Source organism: Podarcis filfolensis, assembly GCF_964270895.1.
Source record: "Podarcis filfolensis genome assembly, chromosome: 4".
NCBI classification, from domain to species: domain Eukaryota; kingdom Metazoa; phylum Chordata; class Lepidosauria; order Squamata; family Lacertidae; genus Podarcis; species Podarcis filfolensis.
Genome location: NC_139607.1, coordinates 94,039,870 through 94,060,546, shown reverse-complemented (window position 1 = coordinate 94,060,546; position 20,677 = coordinate 94,039,870). Strand labels below are relative to the sequence as shown.

At 44.5% G+C, this 20,677-nt stretch overlaps 1 protein-coding gene and 1 long non-coding RNA gene across 15 annotated transcripts in view; one reads left to right on the top strand and one right to left on the bottom strand.

Moving 5' to 3' along the window:
• TENM4 (teneurin transmembrane protein 4) overlaps nucleotides 1-20,677 on the bottom strand; it is a 645,582-nt gene that overhangs the window by 303,706 nt on the left and 321,199 nt on the right. The gene's annotated exons all lie outside the window — the stretch shown is intronic.
• Nucleotides 7,389-9,870, top strand: LOC310760973. The gene is made up of 2 exons (XR_014547140.1): nucleotides 7,389-7,650; nucleotides 8,728-9,870. It is a non-coding gene; the product is annotated as an uncharacterized lncRNA (long non-coding RNA).

Here is a 20,677-nt window from a genome sequence, read left to right as displayed (position 1 = left end):
AATGAATTAAGTACTTAACCTGAGGTACCACTGTAATAATAATAATAATAATAATAATAATAATAATAATAATAATACCGCCAGCGGCTCATCTAGTCCAGCATCACAGTGGCCAACCAGCAGACAGGATTTGAATACAAGACCACTGGGATTGAAGACAAGACAACTGCTGCCTCCAATACGTTCCAAAAACAAAACCCCTGTGTTGCAATACAGAATAATCTGCTCAAATACAGCCGCAACACATGGCTAATAAGTATGATAAATGTATTATTATTAGCAGTTAGAATATAACCCAAAATTTACAAATCATAAACATCATTATATAATGTGTGTGGAGAATGACAGTGCCTGCTGTGGCTGTAAAGACTGATAACAGGAGAGACATGTTTTGTTGCAGCTGGGGAAGATGAAGGCGTCCGGTTGGGCTGCTGCAGATGCACCAGGGCATTTCTTCTGTCTGCGCGATGCGGGAATCATGGCACTTGGAACTAAGCACAATTTACTTGAAAATATGTTATTTGGGAATAACATCAAGGTTGCAGGTTCGATCCCAGTCTGGGATGGTTTGTAGGGGGTTGGACTAGATGATTCTCAGGCTCACTACCACCTCTACAATTCTATGATTCTATAATCATATGATTCAACAGCATCTAAAAAAGCAGAGACTTCACCTTGCCAACAAAGGTCCGTATAGTTAAAGCTATGGTTTTCCCAGTAGTGATGTAGGGAAGGGAGAGCAGGACCATAAAGAAGGCTGATTGCCAAAGAATTGATGCTTTTGAATTATGGTGCTGGAGGAGACTCTTGAGAGTCCCATGGACTGCAAGAAGATCAGACCGATCCATTCTGAAGGAAATCAGCCCTGAGTGCTCACTGGAAGGACAGATCGTGAAGCTGAGGCTCCAATACTTTGGCCACCTCATGAGAAGAGAAGACTCCCTGGAAAAGACCCTGATGTTGGGAAAGATGGAGGGCACAAGAAGAAGGGGACGAAAGAGGACAAGATGGTTGGACAGTGTTCTCGAAGCTACCAACATGAGTTTGACCAAACCGCGGGAGGCAGTGGAAGACAGGAGTGCCTGGCGTGCTCTGGTCCATGGGGCCACAAAGAGTCGGACACGACTAAACGACTAAACAACAATGATTCAACAGAACTTTATGTTCCTTTTATGACATGCACCAACACAGAGCAATGCCCTTTCATTAGGAACTTTGTGGCAACTGAAGTAAACGCAAAAAAATAGTCAAAGGTTTCTGCTTTGCAATCACAGCAAGGAAGCAAAAATGTCTTTTCTTAAGTTTAATTCGACCCCATCGCCTTTTGGTTGGGTGGTGGGGGAGAGGATAAACACTGGAGATTCTCCAGGATGTTGAATTAGGCAGGCGAGTGCAGAAGTCATCATCATAAAAGTAGCAAACGCAAGGCAGACTCTCTCCACCTGGAGTCCACGAAGCAGCAAGAAGCAGCAGACCAGAACAAACCAACAGGGTATCTAATCTGCCATCATTTCTCCAACTGTAACCAACTGTGGATGCATCTTTTTTTAAAAAAAACCCTCCATAAAGGCCTTAATTATGCAGCTCCATAACCCGGGGAGAGATTTTTTCCAGGCACCACCTGGTGACGGATCGACTTGCCGAGGCTTAATGACTGACAGCGTTGCTCACTGTTAACCCAGCCCCGTAATTCCCAAATGGTGCACTTCCAAGCCTGGGAGAAAAAGGTTGGTGTGCCTGGAGAATTAAAACAATTAAGAGCCCCTGCGAACCCAGCAAAGTATCCCTCTCCTTCCCCAGAAAACATACCCCTGATTCTCCCGAATTCACAGCTCTGACCTTTCCTGCTTCTAAGCAGCCGCTGGCAGGGACCAGCAATTCTGTTTTCTGCATCAGCTGGGACTGAATAATTCAAACACTCCCTGAGCCAGAGACACGGCAGAATTACCTGTCGGCTAATTGTTCCTTATTTTTTTATTTATTAATTAACGCACAGATATATCTCCCTGCCTTTCAGTCCAAAAGGATCATCGAGGCAGCTAAAAACTGGCTCAGACATCTTGCCCTTGAGAGCAATGGGTATTGATGACTACAGTGGTACCTTGGTTCTCAAACGCCCTGGTTCTCAAATGCTTTGGTTCCCAAACACCGAAAACCTGGAAGTAAGTGTTCCGGTTTTCAAACTTTTTTGGAAGCCAAACGTCCGATGCGGCTGACGGCTATTGTTTCTGGGGCACCTGCCGAAGCCACACCTTGGTTTTCAAACATTTCGGAAGTCAAACAGACTTCCGGAACAGATTAAGTTCGAGAACCAAGGTACCACTGTATTTGGCGCTTTTGGTTTTGCTATTGATTTTGCGTTTTTGTTTTTGAGGCTTTTTCAGTTCATTTGTTTTTGTGACTGTGTGGAACCCAGTTCAGCTGACTGACTGATTGTGTGACTGTGGAAATGAATAAAAGCCCCCCATCCAAACAATGACTATCATCAGAGCAAGTAAAAAAAATAAAAATAAAAATATTGTTCCCAGCATCTACAATACTGTCTTATTTATTTTATAGTACAGTACATTGATTATTGCTTTCATTTTGTGGATCAGTTGGTCTCATTAGAGAGTAAAATTCATGTTAAATTCCTGTTTTAGGGGTTGTTTTTAAAAGTCTGGAATGGATTAATCTGTTTTGCATTACTTTCTATGGGAAAGCACGCCTTGGTTTTGGAACGCTTTGGTTTTGGAACCAAAGTTTGAGAATCAAGGTACCACTGTATATCAATATACGGATGGACTTTCTGTGTGTGCACATGCAACCCGCTTTGCACAATTCAGCAAACAAACCCTAACCCGAACAACAACAACAACAACAACAATTTATTATTTATACCCCGCCCATCTGGCTGGACTTCCCCAGCCACTCTGGGCTGCTTCCAACTAAATATCCAAATACCGTAATACATCAAACATTAAAAACTTCCCTAAGAATCAGTCTCCACTGCTCATATGGAGAAAGGTAAGGGCCCAATATCTTGCCCTGCATTTCCCCAGGGACCCTGAATCTTCCCTGCTGCCTACGCAACGCTGTTGGGTAGGGGGAATTTTTGACATGTACACAGACGCGTGTCTTCCAGCGTTCAAAATTCGCCAGCCGCATTTTACACCTGGGTAGCGGCCACTCGTGACCAAGTGAAGATGCCCGGGTGCCAAAATGGCGCCTGGTGTCTCTACCATCTGGAGGTGCGTGACTGGGGATCCTTGGATCTGGACCATTTTCACACACTAGCAACACACCCTGTAGAATTCTACCTGTTATATTTTATCTGCCCAACCAGAATGAATTTCAGGAACCAAAAATATGGGTGAGAAATATGACTTCTGAGCCACCTGGCGCAAAAAATGGTCCATTTTTTCAACGGTAACCCTGGTTTAAGGAGCTACAGTGGTACCTCAGGTTAAGAACTTAATTCGTTCCGGAGGTCCGTTCTTTACCTGAGACTGTTCTTAACCTGAAGCACCACTTTAGCTAATGGGGCCTCCTGCTGCCGCTGCACCGCCGGAGCCTGATTTCTGTTCTTATCCTGAAGCAAAGTTCTTAACCTGAAGCACTATTTCTGGGTTCGTGGAGTCTGTAACCTGAAGCGTATGTAACCTGAAGCGTATGTAACCCGAGGCGCCACTGTATTTGGCGCCTAGCTTATATATCTGTGTTCCTAACACTGCACTCTCCATCTCTCGACCGCAGCCTTCAACTCTCATTTTCGATTAAAAATGAAATAAAATAACCAGGAGGCCGTTCACACACCTCCCATGTACCGTCTCATTTGGCCCTCAGACAACTATGGATTTTCCTCGAATTTGAAAGACAGGATGCTATTAGCTCCCACAGCAAATTCGAGACGGAGAATCTATTCCAAATGAATTCAATTATCCAGCACGGCCTGCAGCCAGCAAGTAACAAGAGGACTTATTGCTGGACTCTTTGTGTAATGTGGCTATAATTCAGTTCTGCCTTTGCCATGTGCAGGCCGCAGTGAGACTTGGGGGCATATTTGCTCTTTTTTCCTGCTTGCAGTTCTGCGCTGTTATTGTTTCAAACGCTGGTGATCCTGTTTTTACACCTATCAATTAGATGCACGCCTTTACGTGTCTTACCCTAAAAGGTAAAGGTAAAGGGACCCCTGACCATTAGGTCCAGTCATGACCGACTCTGGGGTTGTGGCGCTCATCTCGCTTTATTGGCCAAGGGAGCCAGCGTACAGCATGTGGCCAGCATGACTAAGCCGCTTCTGGCGAACCAGAGCAGCGAACGGAAACGCCGTTTACCTTCCCGCCAGAGCGGTACCTATTTATCTACTTGCACTTTGACGTGCTTTTGAACTGCTAGGTTGGCAGGAGCAGGGACCGAGCAACGGGAGCTCACCCCGTCGCGGGGATTCGAACTGCCGACCTTCTGATTGGCAAGTCCTAGGCTCCGTGGTTTAACTCACAGAGCCACCCGCATCACATGTCTTACCCTAATCTATCCAAACAGCACAGAATATGAATATCGTTTATTATCCCACCCCCACTTTTAAAATTAATTATTATTATTTTCCTCCGGGAGGAAGAACAGGATATATAAATCGTAGGAGTAAGTATTTGACACAGCTCTTGAACCCCTCGCCTTGACACCTGGGGTTTGTATAGTTAGGACTGACCCTGTTCCTGCAACTGTTAATTTGTTTTAAACTGGTTTCAGTATTTAATTTTAAGTAGCTGTACCCCGCCCCGCCTGAGGGCGGGCTAAAAAACTGAAATAAATAATAGTTCTATATTAATTAATGATTAATAGCACTCAGGGATTGAACCTGTGACGTTCTGCACTAAAAGCATATTCCTTACCACTGTGCTACAGGGCAGAACAGCTCCAGCATTTGCTTTCTTTTTTAAAAAATATTTTTTTTATTAATTTCCTTTTTAACACAGTATTTCAATTTACATTCCAATAACAAACAAATATACTCTATGCTCTGCTGAGCTTGTGACTTCCGTCCATCCCTTCAACAGGTTTTCTATTTTCAAGTCTTTTTATCGCACTTTAAATTTTTGACTTCTGACCTTTGTATCCTTATAATCAACTCTGTCTCTTTGGTCTAAAAAGTTTTTAAAAATGTTCATTGCAGGGTTTATTTCAGTCCTGCTAGCGTCTTCACATTTTTACAGTAATTATTCATATACCAAATAAATTTACTCCAGTCTCTTTGAAATTTTTGGTCATCTTGGTCCCGGATTCTACCGGTCAGCTTGGCTAATTCCACTTAGTCCTTCATCTTCGTCTGCCACTCCTCAATTGTTGGTAAAGTACGTACTGGTAAAGGGACCCCTGACCATTAGGTCCAGTTGTGGCCGACTCTGGGGTTGCAGCGCTCATCTTGCTTTATTGGCTGATAGGTGATGTGGCCAGCATGACTAAGCCGCTTCTGGCGAACCAGAGCAGCACACGGAAACGCCGTTTACCTTCCGGTCGGAGCTGTACCTATTTATCTACTTGCACCTTGATGTGCTTTCGAACTGCTAGGTTGGCAGGAGCAGGGACCGAGCAACGGGAGCTCACCCCGTCACGGGGATTCGAACCGCCGACCTTCTGATCGGCAAATCCTAGGCTCTGTGGTTGAACCCACAGCGCCACCCGCGTCCCCAATCGTTGGTAATTCTTGCAATTTCCACCTTTGGGCTAATAAAGTTATTGCTGCTGTTGTGGCGCACATAAATAGTCTTTGATCTACCTTTCCTCTTTTTTGCTTTCATTTGTCTTCCCAGTTCCTTTTACCTCTTGTACCGAACTTTCCAAGTTAAATGCAAGAAAATACACCGAGCTCAATACTGTCTGTGCTGATTGACAGCATCACTCCTGGGATTCTGGTCAAATTCCTTCCCAGCCCTACCTTGCGATTCTCTGCATTCCTGTGTGCACACATCCATTTATTTCATTCTGCAAACAGCTGCAGATATCAGTTGCAGAGCAATTTTACCGCAGGAGGTTAATTCTTACCCATGCTGGCTTCATCTTGACACAGGAATTAACACTCTCATCCTGCAAACTCGCAATACTGATTTCTTATTTATAACATGAGCCTGTCGGCGGGGACCAGAGTAACAAAAAAGCAGCACATTCCATCTAGGCCTGGGAAACCCGAGGCCGCATCCTGTAAGACCAACATCTTCAGGCTGCATTACAGTAACTTCCACGAGGGTTGGGTCACCCAGGCTGTTTCTCCACATCCATTAACTCTAAGCAACTACTTCCATCCCAGCTAGTTGTTATAAGCACCATCAAACATCAATAAATTCAGAGTCTGCGTTTGCTTGTTTTCCTTTTCCCTGCCCATCCCTCTTTCCTTTTATGCTAAGTCTTATTTGTATTCATATTTCAGCCACTCTAGGTAGCTTTTCCACTTAAGTAAAGGTAAAGGGACCCCTGACCATTAGGTCCAGTCGTAGCCGATTCTGGGGTTGCGGCACTCATCTCGCTTTATTGGCCGAGGGAGCCGGCGTACAGCTTCCGGGTCATGTGGCCAGCATGATTAAGCCGCTTCCAGCGAACCAGAGCAGCACACGGAAATGCCGTTTTCCTTCCCGCCGGAGCGGTACCTATTTATCTACTTGCACTTTGTGCTTTCAAACTGCTATGTTGGCAGGAGCAGGGACCGAGCAACGGGAGCTCACCCCGTCGTGGGGATTCGAACCACCGACCTTCTGATCAGCAAGTCCTAAGCTCTGCTGGTTTCAATTCTATCTATCTATCTATCTATCATCTATCTATCTATCATCTATCTATCTATCTATCTATCTATCTATCTATCTATCATAAGATTTATATACTGCTTGGTTGTAAAAAAATATCTCCAAGCGGTTTGCAGAAATATAAATTGTTTATATTACCTGAGTCTCTCTCCTATTTCCTTATCCAAAGTTTCCAGATAGTCAAATGAGGAATATAGATTAGCACTGAAAGGTCCAATGTAGCTTGCGTAGTAGACTGTGTTTTTGGAATTCGATACCAATACATTAAATTTTCATCTTAAACTGGAGGAATTTTATAATCGATCGATGACTTTTATTTCCAGACAGGACTTGAAAGGGTTCCAATGGACTCTAACAAAACTGATGAAAAGTGATGAAGAAGAGCAAAAATAAAATAAAAAGTGTATCTTAAATGAGAACAAATTATTGCTGATTTTTGTGTATAACCCCGTCCTAGTAGCTTAAAACTAAAGCACTGGTCTTGTAAACCAGAAATGAGACCTTCCCCCTCCTAGGTCATCAAAAGAGAAGACCATAACCCCTCATCGCCAGCCCCCAAAACTAGCATTTTCATTAAACTATCTTCTGCACCTCAGCCGCCTCTGGGCGGCTTTTTTGCCTCCCACCTCAGCCGCCTCCGGGCGGCTTGTCCGATGATTTATTTACTATAATGCATATAGTGCATTAACCTATTTACCCCATGAAAAATTACATATACATTATCCTTTAAATAAGACATTATACGTATATGTATAATTATACATTAATATATTTACCCCATGAATACCCTATATATACTATCTTCTATATATTTTACATAATACATATCAATTAATCGTACATACATATATTTACCACACGACTATTATTTACCGTATTTTTCGCTCGATAACACGCACCTGACCATAACACGCACATCGTTTTTAGAGGAGGAAAACAAGGGAAAAAACATTCTGAATGAAACAGTGGATGTATCATTTTTGTGCTTCATGCTGTGGCCACAGACATGTGATCTGATGGTGAATTTGGGGTGACCCAATGCAAAAATCCTGAGAATCCCTGTGGATCCATGCTTTGTAACCACGTTTTTGCACCATTGCAGCCCCAGGCAACAGTGGGTGTGTGATTTTGGGGGGGGGGGCAGGCTGTAGCCATGGACATGCTATGTGATCTGATGGTGAATTTGGGGTGACCCAATGCAAAGATCCTGAGGATCCATGTGGATCCATGCTTTTTAACCACATTTTTGCACCATTGCAGCCCCAGGCAACAGTGCGTGTGTGATTTTTGGGGGGCAGGCTGTAGCCATGGACATGCTATGTGATCTGATGGTGAATTTGGGGTGACCCAATGCAAAGATCCTGAGGATCCATGTGGATCCATGCTTTTTAACCACATTTTAAGTGGGGAAGGAAGGAAAAATACAGAATGGACAAGGAGCACGAGAGGGGTGTGCAGAGAAGCAGCTGGCTAAGAATGCAGGAGAGGGGTATAACGGGAGGGAGGAAAGGAAGGCAAAAGTTTTCCCTCACCTACCCACCCAAGCCAGCCAGCTCTCTCTCTCTCTCTCTCTCTCTCTCTCTCTCTCTCTCTCTCTCTCTCTCTCTCCCTCCTGCATGTTTTCAGCAGCACCGGAGCACAGAGACGACACTCTGCTTTCCCCTCTGCTTGCCTGGAGGGGAGGGGCTTTCCCTGCTCTTTGTTCCATTTGAGCAAACACAGCAAGGAAACAGAGGAGGGTGGGCAGTAAGACCCTGAGGCAGAATGCAGGAAAGCAGCCACTTCCTCTTTTCAGGTTTCCCTTCTCCGAGACGCGCGATTTGATTTTTGCCTGATTTTTTTTGCCATTTGGCTCCAGGGACCACACATTCGCTCAATAACACGCACAGACATTTCCCCTTCCTTTTTAGGAGAAAAAATCTGCGTGTTATAGAGGGAAAAATACGGTAAGTATTATTAACCTATATATTTAACTTAAGAATATTTATGTATATCGTGCATTACTGTTCATCCTCATGGATATCCATTAATCACTACCCTCCATAATCTTACATTCAGACATTACCTGCAATCATTCTCTTCAACACGGAAGTGTATTTTATACATGGTTATCTCTTAATCTAGCTTCTCACGTGAGAATCATCAACCCCTGCACATAAGGCCCCCCTCCCTAGTCTCACGTCCATTACATGAGGTTGCACCACTTTCTCACCTTTTCCAAGGCCTCTGGTTGTTAGGTCAGGACCATTCTACTCTCCATCACCACTTTCTCACCTTTTCCAAGGCCTCTGGTTAATGGGTTAGTTACCCTCTTACCCTTGCTCATAGCATAACTGGTTTTCCTGGCGGCTGGTATTTTTTATTTCTCTTTCCCTTCAGACCTCATCTCAAGTGCTCCTACCAATCCAGTTTTAACCTGAACTAACAGTGCAATGGACTTCGCGCAAGCTCTCTATATGGTATTATTTCCTTAATGCTTGGTAGACATATTTTTTTACACCACGAACGCAACCGTAAAATTTCCCATACATTTTTTGATAAATTTTAACAAATTTTTAATTTAATTTTCAAAAAAAACCCCTAATGCAAAATTTTATATACAATACTCTGCGTCCGTGCTCATCACACGAAACTAAAAAAAATATTAATATTTTTTCTATAACAACTAAATTAATCACAATACTAAATTTAACCATATAAATTAAAATTTAACTAAAAAAAAATACATTTTTTATGGCAAACCCCCCTACCCCCCTACCAACAATTTTTCATGTTTAATCAAATTTTTTTCTCGCCAAACCCCTAAAACGAGATTCAACTAAACTGATTAATTATCGGTTAATTGCAGTCAACACTATACTATACAAAATATAAATGCAACTACAATTTTTTGTTTAAACCCTTATTAAAATTTGATTCATTAATCAAACTTTTCTCCTGAAAACTTCTAACACATCTAAAAATTTAATAAGATACTTTATAAAATATGTTAGCTTTGTCAGGACTGAACAACAAAGCCTTTTTAAACAATTTATTATGTTTGTTTGGACCAAACTACATTTTTTTAAAAAAAATTTTGCTTCATATATATATATATATATAATTTTTTAACACTATTTATAACCTTTATCATATATCCCAGGACAAAAACATGTCATTGTAGCTTATTTTTTAAAGCATGGCACTGAAGATGCTGAGACGAGGAACAAAAAAACCTCCACAGACAATAGCTTTGGTCCTGGGCTTACCGTTATTTTTTATTAAGATTATACATGCAAGCCTCAACAATCTAGGGAAGTTTTTAACGTGTGATATTTTAGTGTATTTTTGGTTTCTATGGAAGCCGCCCAGAGTGGCTGGGGAGGCCCAGCCAGATGGGCGGGGTATAAATAATAAATTATTATTATTATTATAAAAGCGCAATACAGTGGTACCTCGGGTTACATACACAGACTCTTCAGGTTACAGACTCCACGAACCCAGAAATAGTACCTTGGGTTAAGAACTTTGCTTCAGGATGAGAACAGAAATCGTGCTCCAGCAGCGCGACAGCAGCAGGAGGACCCATTAGCTAAATTGGTGCTTCAGGTTAAGAACAGTTTCAGGTTAAGAACGGACCTCCAGAACGAATTAAGTACTTAACCCAAGGTACCACTGTAAACTGATTGTCTGGAGGAGCCCCTAGTTACATGCCCTTAGAAAAAAGAACAACAACAAAAAATCAGTAGAATATTCGTTTCGGATGGACTGTCTGATCTTGCCAACATTGAAATTCATGCAACATGCCTCTAAAATTTTGTTGTTTTTCATCCGATCTGCTACCAAACTGTAGGCAAAAGGATTTGGATGTATCTGCCAAATGTGAAGCTGCGTCATATCTCCAAAGTCCTTCGGGGCTAAATTATCAGCCAGATAAAACCTTTTGTCCTGCGTTTCCATTCTGAAAAGCTTTCTGATGGAATGAGAAAGGACTACTGTCTGGACTCCTGTAGATACAGCACCTTATTTTTTATTGTTTACACTCGATCAAAATCAAGTGTTTCTTTCCTCCCCACTCTGAAGGAACAGTTACGGTAAGTAAAACGACCTTCAGGAACCGTCATTCTGAACGAACCGGTAGGTGCATGACAACAGCCTGACCTGCATTAATCTCATTTAAAAATACAACTTTCCACCCTCCTAAACACACACACAACACTTAGGTGCCAGTTTTAGCAAATGCAACAAAGCTAAATTCCCAGCCGGATCTCAACTCACGTTTGCTCGAAAGCAAAACCCCACAGATCTCAAAAAGCCTGACTTTGAAATATGCACATCTAGGACTGCAGCTGTAAGTTCATTCCCTCAGTGGCGGACCAGCTTCCCTCCATGCAAAAGTTCCCGTATTGAATCCTTGCATCTCCAATAGTCAGTGCATATTGCAATGAGGCAGATGGAGGAAGGGAACCGCAAGTTAAGGCACCTGGGCTTAACTTCCATGTCCTGCGAGCAGTAAGTATGTCCTGCGAAAAGAGTTGCCAACTCTTTTTGGACAGGTGAACAGATTTTGAATTTTGAGAGAGTGCTGGCGGCAGTCACAAAATAGCTGCTTTGGCGTATGTTGTCACCTGTGACAACTGCAAGCCTACCGTGAGAAGTCAGCTATGTACTGCTGGACCTGTTTGTGGAGATTAGGGCTGGGCGATATCTGGTTTTTAAAAATGTGATATATTGCCAGCCAGGGGGATGCGGATGGCGCTGTGGGTTAAACCACAGAGCCTAGGACTTGCCGATTAAAAGGTTGGCGGTTCGAAACCCCGTGACGGGGTGAGCTCCCATTGCTCGGTCCCTGCTCCTGCCAACCTAGCAGTTCAAAAGCACGTCAAAGTGCAAGTAGATAAATAGGTATCGTTTCGGCGGGAAGGTAAACGGCATTTCTGTGCACTGCTCTGGTTCGCCAGAAGCGGCTTAGTCATGATGGCCACATGACCCGGAAGCTGTATGCCGGCTCCCTTTGCCAATAAAGCGAGATGAGCGCCGCAATTCCAGAGTCGTCCGTGACTGGACCTAACGGTCAGGGGTCCCTTTACCCTTTACCTCGCCAGCCAGTGCTCCCCCCCCTAAAAAATTGTTTAGAGGTATTCTCATTTTGACTCAAGAAAACCACCATTTTATAGTTCAAATCAGGAAAAATAAATATAGTAAATGGACTAAAGTACAAAGATTCACAAAATGTTTAGGGGTATGCGTACCCCTGCGTTCCCCCAGAAAAAAAGCACCGTCGCCAGCTAAACATTGTGACATACTGATATATTCACGATGTCTGAAATAAGGATGGAGCTATGTAGAGGAGCTGGCTGGCTTCATGGTTTTCCCTGCATTGTGATTTTTGCATAGCACACACACACACACACACACATCGTGATTTGCAATACATTGCCGGGTCAGAAATTATGAAACCAATATCCTGATAAGGACTTCAAAACGGTTTTGGACAATATATCGTCCAACTCTAGAGGAGATCAGACAATATTGTTCTCTCTCTCTCTCTCTCACACACACACACACAGTTGCTGCCTAATAGCAGATTGGCAACATCACATTTCTTATTTCGCATTTATCCCTTGGAAGGTACCTGTACATTTTGCCCCTAACTTTTTTCCATGAGGGCAATATACTTACTTTAAAATAAATGACAGATCAGAGTAGGGGAAACCTGTCTAGGGACATCACTATCATAGACTAAGTTTAGATTGTAAACTCCTTGGGGCAGAGACCTGCCTTCTGCTTTCATTTCGTTGTAGCCCACCCTGTATCTTTTAAACTGTGGGAGCATTGTTTTGGTACATACGTTGTGTACTTTTGTGTTTTTATATTGCATACCTCCCTGTGATCCTCGGGTGAAGGGCGGTATAGAGACTTAAATTAATAGTAATAATAATAATAATAATAATAATAATAGTAATAGTAATAATAATAATACTCCTCTGTTGGTGCAACAATGCCCACTACAACAATTGTGGTGTTGAGGCACTTCCGCTTGTGGGGCCCTACAAGCCGCCGGCCGTTTCTGAACACGGGTCTTGTGCCGGGGAAATATATTGATTTACACAATCTGCAGGAGAACATATGTCTTAAATTGAACACGAGAACAATGCCCGGCCAAACACTTCCTTGTATAGAATTTCATGGGAAGTAACTTACACAATTAGAAAAGAAATTACGAACAAAATCGCAACAGACATGGCTATGCATGAGGAGAAGCAAGCAATTTATTCACAATAGGCTCCACCGTTTGGGCTTTTCTTTGCCTTCTTTTTTTATTGCTTTGCTGAAATCCAATGAAGCCAGCTGTCATTCTGATTCAGGAGACCAAGCCCTGATCAAAGATCCCCTCCCTCCCACCACGCACATATTCAAGCTTTTATTTTCTTCCTGGAGGAGATACACCCCCCCTCCATCTCGGAGCACTGGGCTGTAGTCTATCAGCCGACTCTATTACATTATGCAAAACTTTGCAGATAGCAGGGAGAAGGTGCAAAAGGACCCTTCTTCATTAACTTCAGGGTCAACCCGCTGGAATTGGGGGATAAAGAGAGAGAGGCACGAAGTACATTTAATATTTGTTTTAAGGCACACACCCTGATTAAATTAATCTGCGTTACCAGACCAACAGGGGCACGCAAGAGAAAAGGACATAAGAGGCGAAAAATGTGTGTCATTCAATTTTCCATTTCCCCATCCCTTTTGAGACCGAGGGGCACGGATGTCACTGCAAGAATTGGCGGCCGTCATCACCCAGCTACTAAGCCGACTTAAAACCCAGTCGTCCCTTGAAGTCCAACAATTTCGCAGTACAGGTGCCTTGTGGATTTCCGACTGCTGAGCCACACACAAAACAGAACCTAAGCTTGTCGCAATCAGAAAGCAAAGAGGGGCACCCCCTTCCTTTGTAGGCAAAGGGGAAGAGTCACAATTAAGCGGCACAATGGCAGAGGTAAAAGTCAACGATCGCAGATATTAGAAGCGGAGGAAGTACAAAGGACCTCTTATAGGTCACACTGCCCACCCCAAGAGCAAACTGTGATTGCTCCCTCTAATATATTCTCAAGTACTTCCATTCCACCAAGGTTTCAATGACATGAATGATGAGCTTCGCAATGTCTGATGAAACGTAATTTCTGTGTTCTGCACAATGGACGTTTCTGCTCCCAAGCGGTTGCTAATCAGACTATTAATGATAAAAGTCAAGGGGGGGGGGAGAGAATGTAATGACAGGCTTGGCTTGTTAAGAGACTTTGTGGGGACTTGACCCCTGATAGGATGGAAATTAAACCCTTTCCAGATTTCTCCCTGACGCCGCTGGAACGGCTCTTTTCCAACCAACCACAAGAGCTGTGAAAACGTTGCTGACATAGTAAGCAGGCTGTTGCAAAAAAATATAGACTAGATTTTCTTTTTATAACCTTTCTATGAGGCTACAATTTGATGGTCCCAGGTGGTGGCATTTCAGGAATCATTGGATATAGTGGTACCTTGGTTCTCAAATGCCTTGGTACTCAAACAACGTGGAACGCAAACCCGGAAGTAAGTGTTCTGGTTTGCAACCTTTTTTCGGAAGCCAAACGTGCTCCGTTTTGAGTGCCACACCTCCATTTTGAGTGTTACGCTTCCGATTTGATGGATCAGCTGCTGATGAATTGACTGTGTGACTGCAGTACAGTGGTACCTTGGGTTGCATACGCTTCAGGTTACATACGCTTCAGGTTACACACTACACTAACCCAGAAATAGTGCTTCAGGTTAAGAACTTTGCTTCAGGATAAGAACAGAAATTGGGCTCCGGCGGCGCGGCAGCAGCAGGAGGCCCCATTAGCTAAAGTGGTGCTTCAGGTTAAGAACAGTTTCAGGTTAAGAACAGACCTCCGGAACGAATTAAGTACTTAACCTGAGGTACCACTGTACATTGTTTCTTGCTTTTGTTTTATGGATCAATGGTCTCGTTGGATAGTAAAATTCATGCTAAATTGCTGTTTTAGGGGTTGCTTTTAAAAGTCTGGAACGGATAAATCCATTTTGCATTACTTTCTATGGGAAAGCGTGCCTTGGTTTTGGAATGCTTTGGTTTTGGAACAGACTTCCGGAATGGATTGAGAACCAAGGTACCAGACTTGAAGAGGGAGAGCCATGTAGAGAGGTCCAGACTTGAAGAGGGAGAGCCATGACTGATGCCTCCTCTGCTGCCATTACAGGAGTGTATAGCGCTCAGTGGAAGAGCATCTGCTCTGAATGTGGAAGGTCACGGGTTCAACTCCTGGGATCTCCAGATAGCTATAGGAGAGACTCCCTGTCTGGAACCCTGAACAGCTGCTGCCAACCAGTGGTGGCGAAATGGATCGGCATAGACCAGAGGTCGGCAACCTAAGGCCCGTGGGTCAGAAGCAGCCCACAGAGGCCATTTAACCAGCCCATGAGCCGCCCCCGAACCAAGCCACCCACTCGACAAGCCCGCGAGCCGGGCATGAGGCAGTTGCGGTGCGGTGGCGGCCTTTGAAGCGCTGCCCTTCTTTGTCCCTCCCCATCCCCTCCTCTTCCTCCTCCCTCAGGCCGCCTCCTCAGCCGCCTCCGGCTTCCCCTGGCAGCGCGGCGGAAGTCTCGCAAGAGAGGGGCTGCCTGCCTGCCCGCTGCCACCCATCTCCTCACGACACACCCCTGAGGGGGGAAAGGGAGAGATGGAGACGCGGCAGCTCATGCACACGCACTCTCTCACAGTGGAGGACCCTGAGCCGCTGCTTCCCTCCCGAGCCGGGCGAGCATGAAACCCGGGAAATTTAAGGGACATCATCAATCCGGGACAGCAGCAGGACACGGCACTGGGATAAGGGAGTTTCCTGCCAAATAAGGGACGGTTGACAGCTATGATGTCCATGGCGCCGGAAATTGCTTCTGCACATGCCCAGACACTGAAAATCACTTCTGGGAAGGCACAATTTTCGGCATCTGGGCATGCGCAGATGTGATTTCCGGTGTTGCGCTGCGTTGGTCCGGCCCACAGAGGATCTCCATGGGAGTGATCTAGGCCATGCCCGGTAAGCCTTGCTGACCCCTGGCATAGACAGATAGCCTTCAACAAGTTCCAGGACCCACCTTCACCCCAAACATGCATTTGGGGTCCCATTTCTTAACCTTTTAGCATGGTGGTAGTGCGGCCGTTGTAACCCGCCTTGGAGCGAATGTGGGTCCCAACGCATCAGTTGAAGAGCAGCGGCGTAGACAACCCTGAGATGGATGGACCAATGTTCTGACCCAGTAGAGGGCATCTTCCTGTGTTCCACAGGTCTTGCCCTAGAAGAGGCCAATAGTCTTTCCAGTCTTCCAACAGGCAGCAGACCAGAGACAGAACTACAGTGGTACCTCGGGTAAAGTACTTAATTCGTTCCGGAGGTCCGTACTTAACCTGAAACTGTTCTTACCCTGAAGCACCACTTTAGTTAATGGGGCCTCCTGCCGCCGCCGCGCCACCAGAGCATGATTTTTGTTCTCATCCTGAAGCAAAGTTCTTAACCTGAAGCACTATTTCTGGGTTAGCGGAGTCTGTAACCTGAAGCGTATGTAACCCGAGGTACCACTGTACACCACACCTGGAGATTAGTCAGTGGATTTCTCTTCCCAGAGGACCAGGAAAAAATGGAGGAATTTGAGGACACCGCTTTACCTGTATGTCTGCCCTTCTAGCCTTCAGTTCTTCCCATCCCTCCTACCTCAGGATTGCATCTTTAACCACCCTTTTTGAATCCCCTGTCAAGATGGCTAGACAGGGGCGCAGATGGGGACTTTCCAATGGGTCAAAATTGGGGCTGCAATCAGTAGTAACTTTTATGAGTATGCAACCAGAGCGCGATCGTTATTCCAGATAAATTAATGTTGAGGACAGGGACATTTTCTCAAGGTAATTGAAATACTTTTTGCATCCTGGCCCCCAAGTCTCTACAGTGATGTCACACTTTTCTGCATTATATATGTCTCGATGCTAATCTTTTTGCACTCTTAATTATACCCACTTGAGCCATTTATTTAGGCAGAGAGAGAGAGAGAGAAAGAAAGAGAGAGAGAGAGACGTCCTGTCCTCAGGAAGAAGCAATGTTCTTTGTGGGTTGTTTTTTTTTAATAATAAAAAAAATAGCAGCCAATGACCCAAAAAGAGGATGTGCATATTGAGAAGGAGAGGAAGATATGCCTGTCAGTTCATACAAATTAAATAGCTCGGCTTTGGAGGAAGAGGAAACGGCACGTGTAACCCGTCGTGCCAAACGGAGCCACTCCATTTGCCTGTAACTGAGGAAGTGAAGAGAATCGGGGCCACCGTCAGCTCACTTGAGAAAGCAGCTCTATCAGGCTCCTCTCTCCACCCAGAATCACCTGGCAGCACCCATAATAATAATAATAATTTATTATTTATACCCTGCCCATCTGGCTGGGCTTCCCCAGTCACTCTGGGCGGCATCCAACAGAATATTAAACTACAATAATCTATTTGGGTATCCTTCTATTTGGGTATCTATTAAACTTTAAAACCTTCCCTAAATAGGGCTGCCTTCAGTTGTCTTCTAAAAGTCTGGTAATTGTTTTTCTCTTTGACATCTGGTGGGAGGGCGTTCCACAGGGAGGGTGCCACCACTGAGAAGGCCCTTTGCCTGCTTCCCTGTAACTTCACTTCCCACAGCGAGGGAACCGCCAGAAGGCCCTCAGAGCTGGACCTCAGTGTCTGGGCAGAACGATGGGGGTGGAGAAGCCACTCAGAGTGGCTGGGGAAACCCAGCCAGATGGGCGGGGAACAAATTATTATATTATATTATATTATATTATATTAATTATTCAAAAACCAGCAACGGTCTGGAAACACCCTAAGAACTAGTGCCTAGGTTTTCTTTCTTCCTCTTCTAATGGGGTCGGACAGCTGGCAGTATGGGGTGCCTCTGCTAAAAGACCTGCACTGACTGCTCTTATGCTACCAAGCCAAGTTCAAGGTTCTTGTATCAACATGAAAAGCCCTGGAGGCAGGATACCTTAAGGACTCCCTGAACCCTCATTTGACCGCTCAGTCATTGAGATGATCTAGAGGAGGGCTGTTAGTTACTCCACATGTTACAGAGGACTGATGGGCTTCAGCTATTGGCATCTGTCTGTCTTGAGAGACAACGGGGTGTTCCTCCAGGGGTGACGTCAAACCACTGTGTTAGCAGCACCGAAGGGACCTCCCTGGGGAGCAAGCCTGGGCAGTGGGTCTAGAGGTCCTGGGCTGCCCAGATTACAAGACCTTATCGACCTCATGGATGTGCTCCAAAGGAAAGCAGAGCAAGCATTTGGCACCAGCTTATCAGAAGGAGTTGCTGGAAGGAGGCGTACAAGGTGCCATCCAACCGTCTTAGGGACTTTTGTAGGGTTTATTTCTTAACCTTTTCATCTCCCAAATATTTTCCTTCTCCTAGAACAGGGGTAGGCAACCTACGGCCCGTGGGCCGGATGCAACCCAATTGCCTTCTCAGTCTGGCCTGCGGACGGTCCAGGAATCAGCGCGTTTTTACATGAGTAGAATGTGTCTTTTTATTTAAAATGTATCTCTGGGTTATTTGTGGGGCCTGCCTGGTGTTTTTACATGAGTAGAATGTGTGCTTTTATTTAAAACGCATCTCTGGGCTATTTCTGGGGCATAGGAATTCGTTCATTTTTTTTCTTCCCAAAATATAGTCCAGCCCACCACATGGTCTGAGGGATGGTGGACCAGCCCATGGCTGAAAAAGTTTGCTGACCCCTGTCCTAGAACTTCAACCAGGTATGACATTTACTATCTTTAAGTCCACGGAGATGGTAAAGTTATCCTCACTAGTTTTCGGTTTCCATATCTTCCTTCTTCCCAAGTTCATTCCTTAAGCCATTTATTAGCATTGCAAATACTGAGCAGCTCATTCTTATGCTTTGAGCAGGAGTGGGTGAACTTTCTAATCCATTTATCTATTAATTTATTATCTAATTACGGTTCAGAATGACAGTGCTATTTGTTTAAATAGACCCCTCCAACTAAACCAATAAGGAAAAACACATGCATTCAAATCAATTAGAATGATCCGCAGCAATGTTTTCCTTAATCAGCCGGTAACTGTTATTGCCATTTTGCAAAAGGGAAGGGGGAAAAAGTGTTCAGCATCCTTAGAAGCACACGATTGTGGCTGCTAACACAGAAAGAACTTGATCTAAAATATATGCATGCCAGCTCACTATGAAAGCAGTGCACAGGCAAACAAGTTAGAATTATTGGGTTGAGACAGACAATAATCTGTTCACTCTAAATGTACCATTTCCCCCTCCACTGTAAACCCTGAAGAACATAGCACTGAAATATTTAAACCGATGGAATTGTTAGATTAATAGGTTAAAATCTAGCTAAAATAAAATCTAGCTAACGTTTTATTAACCATGTAGGATTGGGACAGAGGCAGAGAAGAACCAGGTTGCAATTTTCAGAATTCCAGTTTGCTTGAGGAAAAGCCACCCACGGATTGGCTAGCATCCATGCCATCACCAAAACAACTTTCCCCCAATTCCCAGAGCTTTTTCGTGCAACAGGCATTCTCTATCTGTATATTCCAGAAACAACTGAAGACCTTTTTGTATTGGCAAGCTTTTCCTGCTGGGCATGCAGGTCTGCAGCAGCCCATAGGGACCCCGCCTGAAATAGTTCCGTACATGGAAAAAGTGGTACATAGAGTCTTCTTTGGTATCTGGGATTCCACAGTGTGTGTTTGCTTTCAAAAAATGTAATAATCAAAACAATGTGAAGGGGATGTAATATACATGTCGGGGTTTGAAAGCGGTCTGTTGTTTTCAACAGATGGGCAACATACGCAGCAAACATTCAGGGGAAAAGGGAAAGTTGTCTCCCGGGTACGACTTGAAGCCGATCTATTGGTCTCATTTGCAGCTCAAAACTCCTTTTGAAACAGCATCCAGCCTTGGCCTGCAAATATCTGGGGGAAGCCCCACTCATTCGTAATATTTATTATGGCAGAGCATGATTCAGTACAAACCACCAACGCTTTATTTCCTTCCCCTCCCTGGCATGACGCCTCACTTTCCTTTCAAGCGAGGTATTTATAGCTCAGTCAGATATATTTTTAAGATGAAGGGAGACAAAGAGAGAACCGGCAAACCCAAACCGAGTGTTTCTTGCAGAAGGGCTACACATTCTGCCTTCGGATCGGAACCAATGCTATGTAACAGCTGCAAAATCTTGTGACTCCTCTTAAGGTCAACGATAAGCCGAATCATTTCCTTGCGAATTTCTAAAGTCCCCTTAAAAGCGTCTTAGATAGCGGAAGGAGGGAAGGGAGTTGGAGGTTGGCTGGTTTTGTTTCGCCATTGTTTTGCTGAGCATGGAAACTTCCGTCAGACGCTGTGTCCCGAGGAGATTGTGAGGTCAGACAAGCAATGGGCTGATAACTTTTGCACTACTACAAAGGAGTTTTGGAAGCAAGAAGCAAAAAAGACCCTCTCTTGGGCTCAAGGGAGACAAATGCATTGGATTGGACTTGATATGCATATACACTAAAGGTAAAGGACCCCTGACAGTTAAGTCCAGTCACAGACGACTCTAGGGTTGCAACGCTCATCTCACTTTACAGGCCGAGGGAGCCGGTGTTTGTCTGCAGACAGTTTTTCCGGGTCATGTGGCCAGCAGGACTAAGCTGCTTCTGGTGCAATGGAACACCGAAAACTGAGCAGTGCACGGAAACGCCGTTTACCTTCCCGCCAGGACAGTACCTATTTATCTACTTGCACTTTGTTTTCCTGCGTGCTTTCGAACTGCTAGGTTGGCAGGAGCTGGGACTGAGCAACGGAAGCTCACCCCGTCGTGGGGATTCGAA